The 13419-nt window shown below is 58.4% G+C and overlaps 1 non-coding gene across 1 annotated transcript; it reads right to left on the bottom strand.

Moving 5' to 3' along the window:
* Window positions 1-363: 363 nt before the first annotated feature.
* Window positions 364-482, bottom strand: LOC131870995 (5S ribosomal RNA). The gene has a single exon (XR_009369292.1). It is a non-coding gene; the product is annotated as a 5S ribosomal RNA (ribosomal RNA).
* Between the last annotated feature and the right edge of the window lie 12937 nt (window positions 483-13419).

Here is a 13419-nt window from a genome sequence, read left to right as displayed (position 1 = left end):
GCACCCGGCCCCGCCCAGCTTCGCTCACCTGTCCCGGGCGTCTGGTGCGGAACCTTAGAGTAAGAAACATCACCGTGCACCTTGGCCAACGTGCGCGACTCGACCGAGCGCGCACTGGCCGAGGTGCACACCGATTTCACCTGGGTGCGCGCGCAGCACCTCGGGCGCACCGGGGTGCGCGCACAACGCCCGGGTTGCACCGTGGCCTGTGTGCTCGGGGTGCCTCGGGTGCGCGCTCGGTGTCGCCCCCGCGCGCGCGGTAGTGCGGGCAGCGCACCCCGGCCCGGCCCGGCCCCGACGAGAACGCAAACGGGCAAAAGGTTTATTCAAATAGCATTGCGACGCCCGGCGAAAAACTAAAAAAGGGTGCAACACCGGGACTTCCCGGGAGGTCACCCATCCCAGTACTACTCCGGCCCAAGCGCGCTTAACTGCGGAGTTCTGATGGGATCCGGTGCACTAATGCTGGTATGATCGCACCCGTTATGAGCTTGTCGCAGTGTGTACTTAGCAAACCGCGACCCACGTGCGAATCCACCCCGGCCACCCACCCCCGTCGAGGTGCACACCCTCCCTCGCGAAGTGCGCCCCGTTCGCCAAGTGTGAGCCCTGCCCGGGTGCGCGCACCTTGCTAGGGCGTCGGGTGTGCACCCGGCCCGGCCTACGTGCGTGCACCTGGAGGGGGCGTCGTGTGCGTGCAGTGTCCCGTCTGCAACGCGGTGCCCACACACCACCTCGGGCGCAACGACCTGCGCTCACATGTGGGCCGAGTGCACCTTGGTGCATGTTCGGGGCGCCTCGGGTGCACGCTCGATCTTGCCCCGGTGCACCAAGGCGCTCGGTTTGCCCCGGGTGCGCACTTGGTGCAAGGTGGGCACCCAAAATAGGGATCAAGCACCAAAACACAAGTTTCGGGATGCAAAATGGGACCCAAGGACCACAAATGCGTTCCAAGACCCATGATGGGTCCACGAGAACAAAAATGTGTTCCGAGACTTAATAAACAAATATTGGGTTTTAGGAGAAGAAACATGCTCTGATGCCCAAAACGAGAATCGACCCCGAAAAGGCCACAGGCCAAAAGTGGGATGCGAGACAAAAAAAAATGGGACCCGAGGACCAAAATTGGGTTCCCAGGTCGAAGACAGGGCAACCGGACAAGAAACGACCTCTAAGGCTCGAAATGAGTCCCGACGACTAAAACTTGACAAGAAGCACCCATCAGGCACCCAACTCGACACCCATGGGATGCCGACCCACCCGGGCTTCCACCTAGCACACCTTGGCACCCACCCACCCTCGCACCCAACCTCGCACCCAACTTAGCACCTTTGAACCCACATTGGCACTCACCCTGACCCTGGCACCTTGGAACCCACATTGGCACTCACCTTGACCCTGGCACCCACCTTTGCACTCACCTTGGGACCCACCCTGGCTCCCACCTCGGCACCCACCCAGACACCCACCTTGGTTCCTTGGCACCCACCTTGGATCCTTGGCACCCACCCCGACACCCACCTTGGCACGCAACTTGGCTACTTGCCACCCACCTTGGCTCCTTGACGCCCACCCCGACAACCACCCCGTGACCTACCCTGGCTAGGGTTGGTGCACACCCACCCTGGTGCCCACCTTGGCACCCACCCTATGACCCACCTTGGCACGCACCTTAGTACCCACCCCGTTACCCACCCTAGGACCCACCCCGTGACCCACCTTGGCCAGGGTGGGTGCACCCACCCTGGTGCCCACCTTGGCACCCACCCATCCTAGCACCCAGCCTGTGACCGGGCTTGGAACCCAACCTTGCACCCGCACCCGTCTTGGCCAGTGTGGGTGCGCACCCATCCTGGCACCCACGTTGTGACACACCCTTTAACCCACGCACCCTAGCACCCACGTTGGCACCCACCTTGGAACCCAACCTAGCAACTTGGCACCCACCCCGTGACCCACCTTGGCATCCACCATAGCAGTCGCCGACTTGGCACCCACCTCGGCACCCACCTTGACACTTGTGGACCCACCTTGCCACTCACCCTAGCATCGACCCATCCTAGCACCCACCCTGGCACCTTTGCACCCTAGCACTCACCCATCCTAGCACCTAACCTGTGACCCACCTTGACACTCACCCTCGCACCCACCTTGGAACCCAACCTAGCACCCACCCACCCTGACACCAACCCTAGCACCTACCCACCCTTGCACCCACCCTGTGACCCATCTTGGCACCCACCCATCCTACCACTCAACCTATCACCCACCTTCTCACCCACCTTGGCATCCACCTTAGCACCCACCCACACTGGCACCTTGGCACCCACCTCGGGCAAGGTGGGTGCACACCCACCCTGGCACCCAATTTAGAACCCACCGAGCATGTTACCCACCTTGGCACCCACATTGCAGCCCACCCTAGTACCCACCCTATGACCCACATTGGCATCCACACCCTAGCACCCAGGCACCTCGACACCCGCCTTGACACCCACCCTAGCACTGAACCTGTGACCCACCTTGGAACTCACCCTAGAACCCACCCACCCTGTGAACCACCTTGGCATCCACCTTAGCACCCACCCACCTTGGCACCCACTCTAGCACTCACCCATCCTAACACCCAACTTGTTACCCACCTTGGCACCCGCCCTCGCGTCCACCTTGAAACCCACCCTAGCACCCACCCACGCAGGAGCCCACCTTGGCACCCAACCTAACACCCACGCATCCTGGCACCCAACTTGTGACCCACCTTGGAACCCACCCTAGTACCCACCTTTGAACCCACTATATCACCAACCCACCTTGGCACCCACCCTATGACCCTCTTTGGAATCCACCCTAGCACGCACCCACCCTGGCACCCACCATGGAGCGCACCCTAGCACCCACCCACCTCGGCACGCACCTCAACACCCACCTTGGTGTGCGCACTGCGCCAACCTCTCAAAGACCCTATGTGGTGCGCTCCAAAGTGTACACCTTTGGTGCGCTCCAAGGTGCGCACCTTTGGTGCACACCGAGGTGCACACCAAAGTGTGCACCGAGGTGAGCACCAAAGTGCACTCCAGGGTGCACACCAAGGCGTGCACCTTTGGTGCGGTCAATGCAAACGAATTCGGAAGTTGGGGTCGATGTCCTAATCGCTGCTGCAGACTACACGTATGAGAATCGGACAAATAGCTTTATATAGGGGAGGTGTTGCGTTTGATGGGTCGACTCCCCTGGTTGTGTGCACTGCACCAACTTCAAAGACCCTGTCTTGTTTAAGAAGTCAAAAGTTGGGGTGGATGTCCTAATCATTGCTGCAGTCTACGCATGTATGAGAATCAGACAAATAGCTTATATAGGGGAGGTGTTGCATTCGGTGGGTTGACTCCCCTGGTTGTGCGCACTGCGCCAACCTCAAAGACCCCGCATAGCAGAAGAAGTCGGAAGTCGGATTTTGGTGAGCACCAAGGCGTGCACCTTTGGTGCGGTCAACGCAGACGAATTCAGAAGTTGGGGTGGATGTCCTAATCGTTGTTGCAGGCTACACATGTATGAGAATCAGACAAATAGCTTATATAGGGGAGGTGTTGGGTTTGATGGGTCAACTCCCTTGGTTGTGCGCATTACGCCAACCTCAAAGACCTTGTTTTCGTTAAGAAGTCAAAAGTTGGGGTCAATGTCCTAATGGCTCCTGCAGGCTACACATGTATGAGAATCGGACAAATAGCTTATATAGGGGAGGTGTTGGGTTTGATGGGTCGACTCCCCTGGTTGTGCGCATTACGTCAACCTCAAAGACCTTGTTTTCGTTAAGAAGTCAAAAGTTGGGGTCGATGTCCTAATTGCTCCTGTAGACTACACATGTATGAGAATCAGACAAATAGCTTATATAGGGGAGGTGTTGGGTTTGATGGGTTGACTCCCCTAGTTGTTCGCATTACACCAACCTCAAAGACCTTGTTTTCGTTTAGAAGCCGAAAGTTGGGGTCGATGTCCTAATTGCTCCTGCAGGCTACGCATGTATGAGAATCAGACAAATAGCTTATATAGGGGAGGTGTTGGGTTTGATGGGTCGACTCCCCTGGTTGTGCGCATTGCGCCAACCTCAAAGACCCTGCATTGCGGATGAAGTCGAAAGTCAGAGTTTGGTGTGCTACAAGGTGTGGTCGAAGGTGCTCACCTAGGTGTGCACCTTTGGAGCACAGGAAAAGTGCCCTCCAAAAGTGCGCACCTTTGGAGTGCACAAAAGTGCCCTCCAAAAGTGCGCACCTTTGGAGCGCAGAAAAGTGCCCTCCAAAAAGTGCCCTCCAAAAGTGCGCACCTTTGGAGCGCAGAAAAGTGCCCTCCAAAAAGTGCCCTCCAAAAGTGCGCACCTTTGGAGCGCAGAAAAGTGCCCTCCAAAAAGTGCCCTCCAAAAGTGCGCACCTTTGGAGCGCAGAAAAGTGCCCTCCAAAAAGTGCCCTCCAAAAGTGCGCACCTTTGGAGCGCAGAAAAGTGCCCTCCAAAAAGTGCCCTCCAAAAGTGCGCACCTTTGGAGCGCAGAAAAGTGCCCTCCAAAAAGTGCCCTCCAAAAGTGCGCACCTTTGGAGCGCAGAAAAGTGCCCTCCAAAAAGTGCCCTCCAAAAGTGCGCACCTTTGGAGCGCAGAAAAGTGCCCTCCAAAAAGTGCCCTCCAAAAAGTGCCCTCCAAAAGTGCGCACCTTTGGAGCGCAGAAAAGTGCCCTCCAAAAAGTGCCCTCCAAAAGTGCGCACCTTTGGAGCGCAGAAAAGTGCCCTCCAAAAAGTGCCCTCCAAAAGTGCGCACCTTTGGAGCGCAGAAAAGTGCCCTCCAAAAGTGCGCACTTTTGGTGCGCACCAAGGCGCTGGTTCGGTCGTTGCAGGCGAGTTCGGAAGTTGGGGTCGATGTCCTGAGCGGAGGTGCAAACTACACAGGTGTCGGAATCGGACAAATAGCTTATATAGGGGAGGTGTATGCTTCGATGGGTCGACTCCCCAGGTTGAGCGCACCGCGCCAACCTCAAAGACCCTACGGTATGGATGAAGTCGGAAGTTGGGTCCGATGACCGATTCGATTAGTAGGTATGCTCATGAGGTCGGAATTTGGGTCCGATGACCTGCCATGTGCAGGAAGGCGAATGTTGACACTGTGCGTTGCAAGGTGCACACCAAGGCGCTGGTGCGGTCTTTTTAGTCGAGTTCGGAAGTTGGGGTCGATGTCCTGATCGGAGGTGCAAGCTACACAGGTGTGGGAATCGGACAAATAGCTTATATAGGGGAGGTGTATGCTTCGTTGGGTCGACTCCCCGGGTTGAGCGCACCGCGCCAACCTCAAAGACCCTACGGTATGGATGAAGTCGGAAGTTGGGTCCGATGACCGATTCGATATGTAGGCATACTCGCGAGGTCGGAATTTGGGTCCGATGACCTGCCACGTGCAGGAAGGCGAATGTTGGCACTGTGCGTTGCAAGGTGCGCACCAAGGCGCTGGTTCGGTCGTTGGAGGCGAGTTCGGAAGTTGGGGTCGATGTCTTGATCGGAGGTGCAAACTACACAGGTGTGGGAATCGGACAAATAGCTTATATAGGGGAGGTGTATGCTTCGTTGGGTCGACTCCCCGGGTTGAGCGCACCGCGCCAACCTCAAAGACCCTACGGTATGGATGAAGTCGGAAGTTGGGTCCGATGACCGATTCGATATGTAGGCATACTCGCGAGGTCGGAATTTGGGTCCGATGACCTGCCATGTGCAGGAAGGCGAATGTTGGGACTGTGCGTCGCAAGGTGCGCACCAAGGCGCTGGTGCCGTCGTTGCAGTCGAGTTCGGAAGTTGGGGTCGATGTCCTGGTCAGAGGTGCAAACTACACAGGTGTGGGAATCGGACAAATAGCTTATATAGGGGAGGTGTATGCTTCGATGGGTCGACTCCCTGGGTTGAGCGCACCGCGCCAACCTCAAAGACCCTACAGTATGGATGAAGTCGGAAGTTGGGTCCGATGACCGATTCGATACGTAGGCATATTGGCGAGGTCTGAATTTGTGTCCGATGACCTGCCATGCGCAGGAAGGCGGAATTTGGGTCCGATGACCGAGTTGATGGCGTGCCATGCGCAGAAAGGCGGAATTTGGGTCCGATGACCGAGTTGATGTTGATGGCCCGCCATGCACAGGAAGGCGGAATTTGGGTCCGATGACCGATTTGAAGGCGTGCCATACGCAAAAAGGCGGAGTTTGGGTCCGATGACCGAGTTGATATTGATGGCCCGCCATGCGCAGGAAGGCGGAATTTGGGTCCGATGACCTGACATACGCATGGAGTCCGACTCGGGGGCCGATGTTCGATTCGATGACTTGCATTGTGGGTAAAGTCGGAAGTTGTGGTCTTTGACCCGATTCGATGACCAGACTTCGGCTGCTTGAGAATCGGACAAATAACTTATATAGGGGAGGTAGTGTTCTCGAGCATCCTCCCCCCGTGCCCGTTTATGTCGATTGATGCTGGTGCTCGACTGGTTGGAGCGCTCAGATGCAAAAATCTTGCACCAGGATTTATCGATTGTGATGGACACGGCAAGTCTCCTGATTGCTATGCAGGAGCTCATCGTGAATCTCTATGCGGCCTTGGTATGGACTCGACCTGCGGAATGGTTCGGCAATGGTAGTCGCTCCAACACGTCCTTGCAATGGCCACAGAGGTGATTCGACTAGAGCTCCAGTCTAGCTTTTGGGTTGCTTGGCGGACTGGTATAGCCGCGATCGAGTTCCGGCCATGAACGTTTTAGATAGCTCTTGGGCTTTCTGGGACGGAAGTCGGAAGTTTGGGCTGTTGTCCGATTTGATGACCATTCTTCGGATGTGTGAGAATCGGACAAATAACTTATATAGGGGACTGTGTTGTCTCACGCAGCCCCCTCCGTGCCCCTCTATCTCGACCGATGTTGGTGCTTGAAAGGGTTGGGATCGCTCGGATTTATAAACGTGCACCACCATTTGTCGAGTGTGAGGGACGCGGCAGGTCTCCTAAATGCTATGCGGGCGCTCTCTGAGAATCTCTATCCGGCCTCGACACAGACTAGTCTTGCTGAATGGTTTGGCACTGGTAGTCGATCCAACACGTCGTTGTTGTGGCCGCCTAGGCGATTCGATTCGAGCCCCCGTCTAGCTTTTGGGTTGCTTGGCGGATTTTGCCCTATCCGCAAGTGAGCTCGGTCCCTAAACGTTCGAGAAACCCGATTGCTATGCGCCGACTCTCTTTCTTGCGAGCCTCCATCTAGCTTTTGGGTCTCTACGGAACGGAAGTCGGAATCTGGGACCGTTGTTTGATTCGACGAGGCAGACTACGGTTGTGCGAGAATCGGACAAATAACTTATATAGGGGAGGTGTTGACTGGAGCATTCTCCCCCGTGCCCCTCTAACTCGACCAATGCTGGCGCTCGAACGGTGGTAGCGCTCGGATTTTCATTGAGCGCCAGCATTGGTCGATTTAGAGGGGCATGCGAGATTCCCGAATGCTATGCGAGGGCTCTAACGGAAATGTCTATTGGTTTCGGTATGGATGCAATTGCGAGTGGTTCGGCAAAGGTAGTCGTTCCGATGCGTCCATGTCGTGGCCAAATCGATAATTCGATTTGAGCCCTCGTATAGCATTTGGGTCTCTCGATGTGATTCCGCATTCCAGTCCCTTTGGGCACTGCTTGAGCCGCATCCCAGGGGGTTCCCTTCCCAATAATCTGCCTCGCAACCCGATTGCTATGCGGTGAGGCTCCTCGGCCGCCTCGGAACTATCTGTGTATCAGACGCATCGCGGGATAAGGGGTTGGCAACGGTAGTCGCCCCAAGCGCGTCCGATGCTTGGACCATTCCGAGGCGGCCCTGAAGCCTCTTCCGTCTAGCCGTTGGGTCCTTCTCGCCGCATCCCTCGCCTCGCACCCCGATTGCTATGCGGTGAGGCTCCTCGGCCGCCTCGGAACTATCTGTGTATCGGACGCGTCGCGGGATAAGGGGTTGTCACTGGTAGTCGCCCCAAGCGCGTCCGATGCTTGGACCATTCCGAGGCGGCCCTGAAGCCTCTTCCGTCTAGCCGTTGGGTCCTTCTCGCCGCATCCCTCGCCTCGCACCCCGATTGCTATGCGGTGAGGCTCCTCGGCCGCCTCGGAACTATCTGTGTATCGGACGCGTCGCGGGATAAGGGGTTGTCATTGGTAGTCGCCCCAAGCGCGTCCGATGCTTGGACCATTCCGAGGCGGCCCTGAAGCCTCTTCCGTCTAGCCGTTGGGTCCTTCTCGCCGCATCCCTCGCCTCGCACCCCGATTGCTATGCGGTGAGGCTCCTCGGCCGCCTCGGAACTATCTGTGTATCGGACGCGTCGCGGGATAAGGGGTTGTCACTGGTAGTCGCCCCAAGCGCGTCCGATGCTTGGACCATTCCGAGGCGGCCCTGAAGCCTCTTCCGTCTAGCCGTTGGGTCCTTCTCGCCGCATCCCTCGCCTCGCACCCCGATTGCTATGCGGTGAGGCTCCTCGGCCGCCTCGGAACTATCTGTGTATCGGACGCGTCGCGGGATAAGGGGTTGTCACTGGTAGTCGCCCCAAGCGCGTTCGATGCTTGGACCATTCCGAGGCGGCCCTGAAGCCTCTTCCGTCTAGCCGTTGGGTCCTTCTCGCCGCATCCCTCGCCTCGCACCCCGATTGCTATGCGGTGAGGCTCCTCGGCCGCCTTGGAACTATCTGTGTATCGGACGCGTCGCGGGATAAGGGGTTGTCACTGGTAGTCGCCCCAAGCGCGTCCGATGCTTGGACCATTCCGAGGCGGACCCGAAGCCTCTTCCGTCTAGCCGTTGGGTCCTTCTCGCCGCATCCTTCGCCTCGCACCCCGATTGCTATGCGGTGAGGCTCCTCGGCCGCCTCGGAACTATCTGTGTATCGGACGCGTCGCGGGATAAGGGGTTGTCACTGGTAGTCGCCCCAAGCGCGTCCGATGCTTGGACCATTCCGAGGCGGACCCGAAGCCTCTTCCGTCTAGCCGTTGGGTCCTTCTCGCCGCATCCCTCGCCTCGCACCCCGATTGCTATGCGGTGAGGCTCCTCGGCCGCCTTGGAACTATCTGTGTATCGGACGCGTCGCGGGATAAGGGGTTGTCACTGGTAGTCGCCCCAAGCGCGTCCGATGCTTGGACCATTCCGAGGCGGACCCGAAGCCTCTTCCGTCTAGCCGTTGGGTCCTTCTCGCCGCATCCCTCGCCTCGCACCCCGATTGCTATGCGGTGAGGCTCCTCGGCCGCCTTGGAACTATCTGTGTATCGGACGCGTCGCGGGATAAGGGGTTGTCACTGGTAGTCGCCCCAAGCGCGTCCGATGCTTGGACCATTCCGAGGCGGACCCGAAGCCTCTTCCGTCTAGCCGTTGGGTCCTTCTCGCCGCATCCCTCGCCTCGCACCCCGATTGCTATGCGGTGAGGCTCCTCGGCCGCCTTGGAACTATCTGTGTATCGGACGCGTCGCGGGATAAGGGGTTGTCACTGGTAGTCGCCCCAAGCGCGTCCGATGCTTGGACCATTCCGAGGCGGCCCCGAAGCCTCTTCCGTCTAGCCGTTGGGTCCTTCTCGCCGCATCCCTCGCCTCGCACCCCGATTGCTATGCGGTGAGGCTCCTCGGCCGCCTTGGAACTATCTGTGTATCGGACGCGTCGCGGGATAAGGGGTTGTCACTGGTAGTCGCCCCAAGCGCGTCCGATGCTTGGACCATTCCGAGGCGGCCCCGAAGCCTCTTCCGTGTAGCCGTTGGGTCCTTCTCGCCGCATCCCTCGCCTCGCACCCCGATTGCTATGCGGTGAGGCTCCTCGGCCGCCTTGGAACTATCTGTGTATCGGACGCGTCGCGGGATAAGGGGTTGTCACTGGTAGTCGCCCCAAGCGCGTCCGATGCTTGGACCATTCCGAGGCGGACCTGAAGCCTCTTCCCTCTAGCCGTTGGGGCTTTCTCGCCGCATCCCTCGCCTCGCACCCTGATTGCTATGCTGTGAGGCTCCTCGGCCGCCTTGGAACTATCTGTGTATCGGACGCATCGCGGGATAAGGGGTTGGCAGTGGTAGTCGCCCCAAGCGCATCCGATGCTTGGACCATTCCGAGGCGGCCCTGCAGCCTCTTCCGTCTAGCCGTTGGGGCCATCTCGCCGCATCCCCCACCTCGCACCACGATTGCTATGCGGTGAGGCTCCTTGGCCGCCTCGGAACTATCTGTGTATCGGACGCATCGCGGGATAAGGGGTTGTCACTGGTAGTCGCCCCAAGCGCGTCCGATGCTTGGACTATTCCGAGGCGGCCCTGCAGCCTCTTCCGTCTAGCCGTTGGGGCCATCTCGCTGCATCCCCCACCTCCTCGGCCGCCTCGGAACTATCTGTGTATCGGACGCATCGCGGGATAAGGGGTTGGCAGTGGTAGTCGCCCCAAGCGCGTCCGATGCTTGGACTATTCCGAGGCAGCCCTGCAGCCTCTTCCGTCTAGCCTTTGGGGCCATCTCGCCGCATCCCTCGCCTCGCACCCCGATTGCTATGCGGTGAGGCTCCTCGGCCGCCTGGGAACTATCTTCGTATCGGACGCATCGCGGGATAAGGGGTTGTCACTGGTAGTCGCCCCAAGCGCGTCCGATGCTTGGACTATTCCGAGGCGGCCCTGTGGCCTCTTCCGTCTAGCCGTTGGGGCCATCTCGCCGCATCCCCCACCTCGCACCCCGATTGCTATGCGGTGAGGCTCTTCGGCCGCCTTGGAACTATCTTCGTATCGGACGCATCGCGGGATAAGGGGTTGTCACTGGTAGTGGCCCCAAGCGCGTCCGATGCTTGGACTATTCCGAGGCGGCCCTGCAGCCTCTTCCGTCTAGCCGTTGGGGCCATCTCGCCGCATCCCCCACCTCGCACCCCGATTGCTATGCGGTGAGGCTCCTCGGCCGCCTTGGAACTATCTTCGTATCGGACGCATCGCGGGATAAGGGGTTGTCACTGGTAGTCGCCCCAAGCGCGTCCGATGCTTGGACTATTCCGACGCGGCCCTGTGGCCTCTTCCGTCTAGCCGTTGGGGCCATCTCGCCGCATCCCCCACCTCGCACCCCGATTGCTATGCGGTGAGGCTCCTCGGCCGCCTTGGAACCATCTTCGTATCGGACGCATCGCGGGATAGGGGGCTGTCACTGGTAGTCGCCCCAAGCGTGTCCGATGCTTGGACCATTCCTAGGCGGCCCTGAAGCCTCTTCCGTCTAGCCGTTGGGGCCTTCCCGCCCCATCCCTCGCCTCGCACCCCCGATTGCTATGCGGTGAGGCTCCTCGGCCGCCTTGGAACCATCTGTGTATCGGACGCATCGCGGGATAAGGGGTTGGCACTGGCAGTCGCCCCAAGCGCGTCCGATGCTTGGACCATTCCGAGGTGGCCCTGAAGCCTCTTCCGTCTAGCCGTTGGGGCCTTCCCGCCCCATCCCTCGCCTCGCACCCCGATTGATATGCGGTGAGGCTCCTCGGCCGCCTTGGAACTATCTGTGTATCGGACGCATCGCGGGATAAGGGGTTGGCACTGGTAGTCGTCCCAATCGCATCCGATGCTTGGACCATTCCGAGGCGGCCCTGCAGCCTCTTCCGTTTAGCCGTCGGGGCCTTCCCGCCGCATCCCTCGCCTCGCATCCCGATTCCTATGCGGTGAGTCTTCTCGGCCGCCGCGGAACTATACCTGTTATTGCTACTGCATCCTTCGGCTGGTAACCTCCTCTGCCGCCTTGGAACGTTCTCTTTGTCGGACGCGTCGCGGGATAAGGGGTTGGCACTGGTAGTCGCCCCAAGCGCGCCCGATGCATAGACCGCTCCGAGTCGACCTTGCTTTCAGCCTCTCACATGCATAGACCTCTCTGAGTCGACCCTGCAGCCTCTCACGTTTAGCCTTTGGAATCTCGCCTCACAACATGATTGCTATCCTTGATGCATCCCTTGCCTCGAGCCCTGATTGCTTTCTTGGCTGCATCCCTCCTCTCCTCACAGCCCGGTTGTCATCACTGCTTCATCCGTCGCTTCATGCATTCTGGCTGCTGGGCCCTTCCCACCGCACACCTCGATTGCTATCTCTTCTGCATCACACACCCCGATTGCTATCTCTGCTACATCCCTCGGCTCTCACTTCTGCATCCTTCGCCTCACACCTCGATTGCTATCAATGCTGCATCCGTAACCTCACACCCCGATTGCTATGCGGGGAGGCTCCTTGGCCGCCTTGGAAATTTCTGTGTGTCGGACGCACCGCGGGATAAGGGGTTGGCACTGGTAGTCGCCCCAAGTGCGCCCGATTCTTAGACCGCTTCGAGGTGACCTCGTAGCCTCTTTCGTCCAGGCTTCCTGCCTTCAACGCCCTTTTTACACCTCGATTGCTATGCGCGGGCTCGTTGGCGTCTATCACCTCTCTGCGAAGAGTGGCACGATGATTGTTGGGGTAAATCGTAGCAGTCCGATCTCTGGCCTTGGGCCATTGTGAGGGCTGATCGATTTCCTGTGCGCATCTCGTGTTCGCCCAGTAACAGACTCGACGACTTGTAATCGGTCTTGTTCCCGATTGTTCCTGGAGGTAGTCTTCGGAACTCTTGGATTTGACCTGTCACTCGAACTGTCCTCTTCCGAGGATGCTTGTGTGTGTGTGCTTGTGCCATTTCCTTGGCGGTATTAACGAGATATTAAAGAGCGGAGTGAGCGCCTCGCCCAGCTATGTTTGGGGCTCTCACTCCCTTACCCGGTGTGCGACCGCTTTGCACGTAGGTTGCGGAGCATCGCGACTCTTTCGATGTTTGGCGGTTGTCTTCCGGTGATGCGTTGGTCCCGAAGTGCACGTTACTAGCATTTCTGCCATTGTTCTCGATCTTTGGCACGTTCCTTCGTTGCAATTGGATATATATCTCCGTTTATACGCGCAGGCTTCTCCCGCCTATTCAGCGCTGTCCCACTCTCAGCACTCTCGTGGTCTCCTTGGCTTCTCTCTCCCGTGAGCGAGCTCTCTTCTCGAGTCTTTTCCATGTCCCATGGAGGTTGCCTTGCGAAATTCGGGCACACAAACGTGACCGGATAAGAGCGGAATTGCCTATGAGGAGAAGCTCACCTTAGGGAGCAGCAATGCCGAGTGTTTCGACAGAGGGTAGAGGGGGCGTTGTTTGGGCGGTTGCACAAAAGAGTGCTACGTTTGCACTGAAGGTTGCTTCTTCGTCTCCGACGAACTCTTCGAGGCAAAAAAGCTTGTTTACGGGGTCGAGGTGGGACTGTTCGTGCGAGTTGCGCCACCAAAAGTGCGTAGGGGGCATATACCTGGGAAATGGATGTCTCTGAGTGGCCTTACTCGGTCGCGTGCACGGTGCATTCTCTAACGGCAGGACTGTCGCGAGCATGTGCGGTTCGGATGTTTTCGGGTAAAGG

The sequence above is a fragment of the Cryptomeria japonica genome, unplaced genomic scaffold, assembly GCF_030272615.1.
Source record: "Cryptomeria japonica unplaced genomic scaffold, Sugi_1.0 HiC_scaffold_363, whole genome shotgun sequence".
Lineage (NCBI taxonomy): Eukaryota > Viridiplantae > Streptophyta > Pinopsida > Cupressales > Cupressaceae > Cryptomeria > Cryptomeria japonica.
The sequence above is the reverse complement of the archived record's forward strand: the minus strand, read 5'-3'. Positions and strand labels throughout refer to the sequence as shown.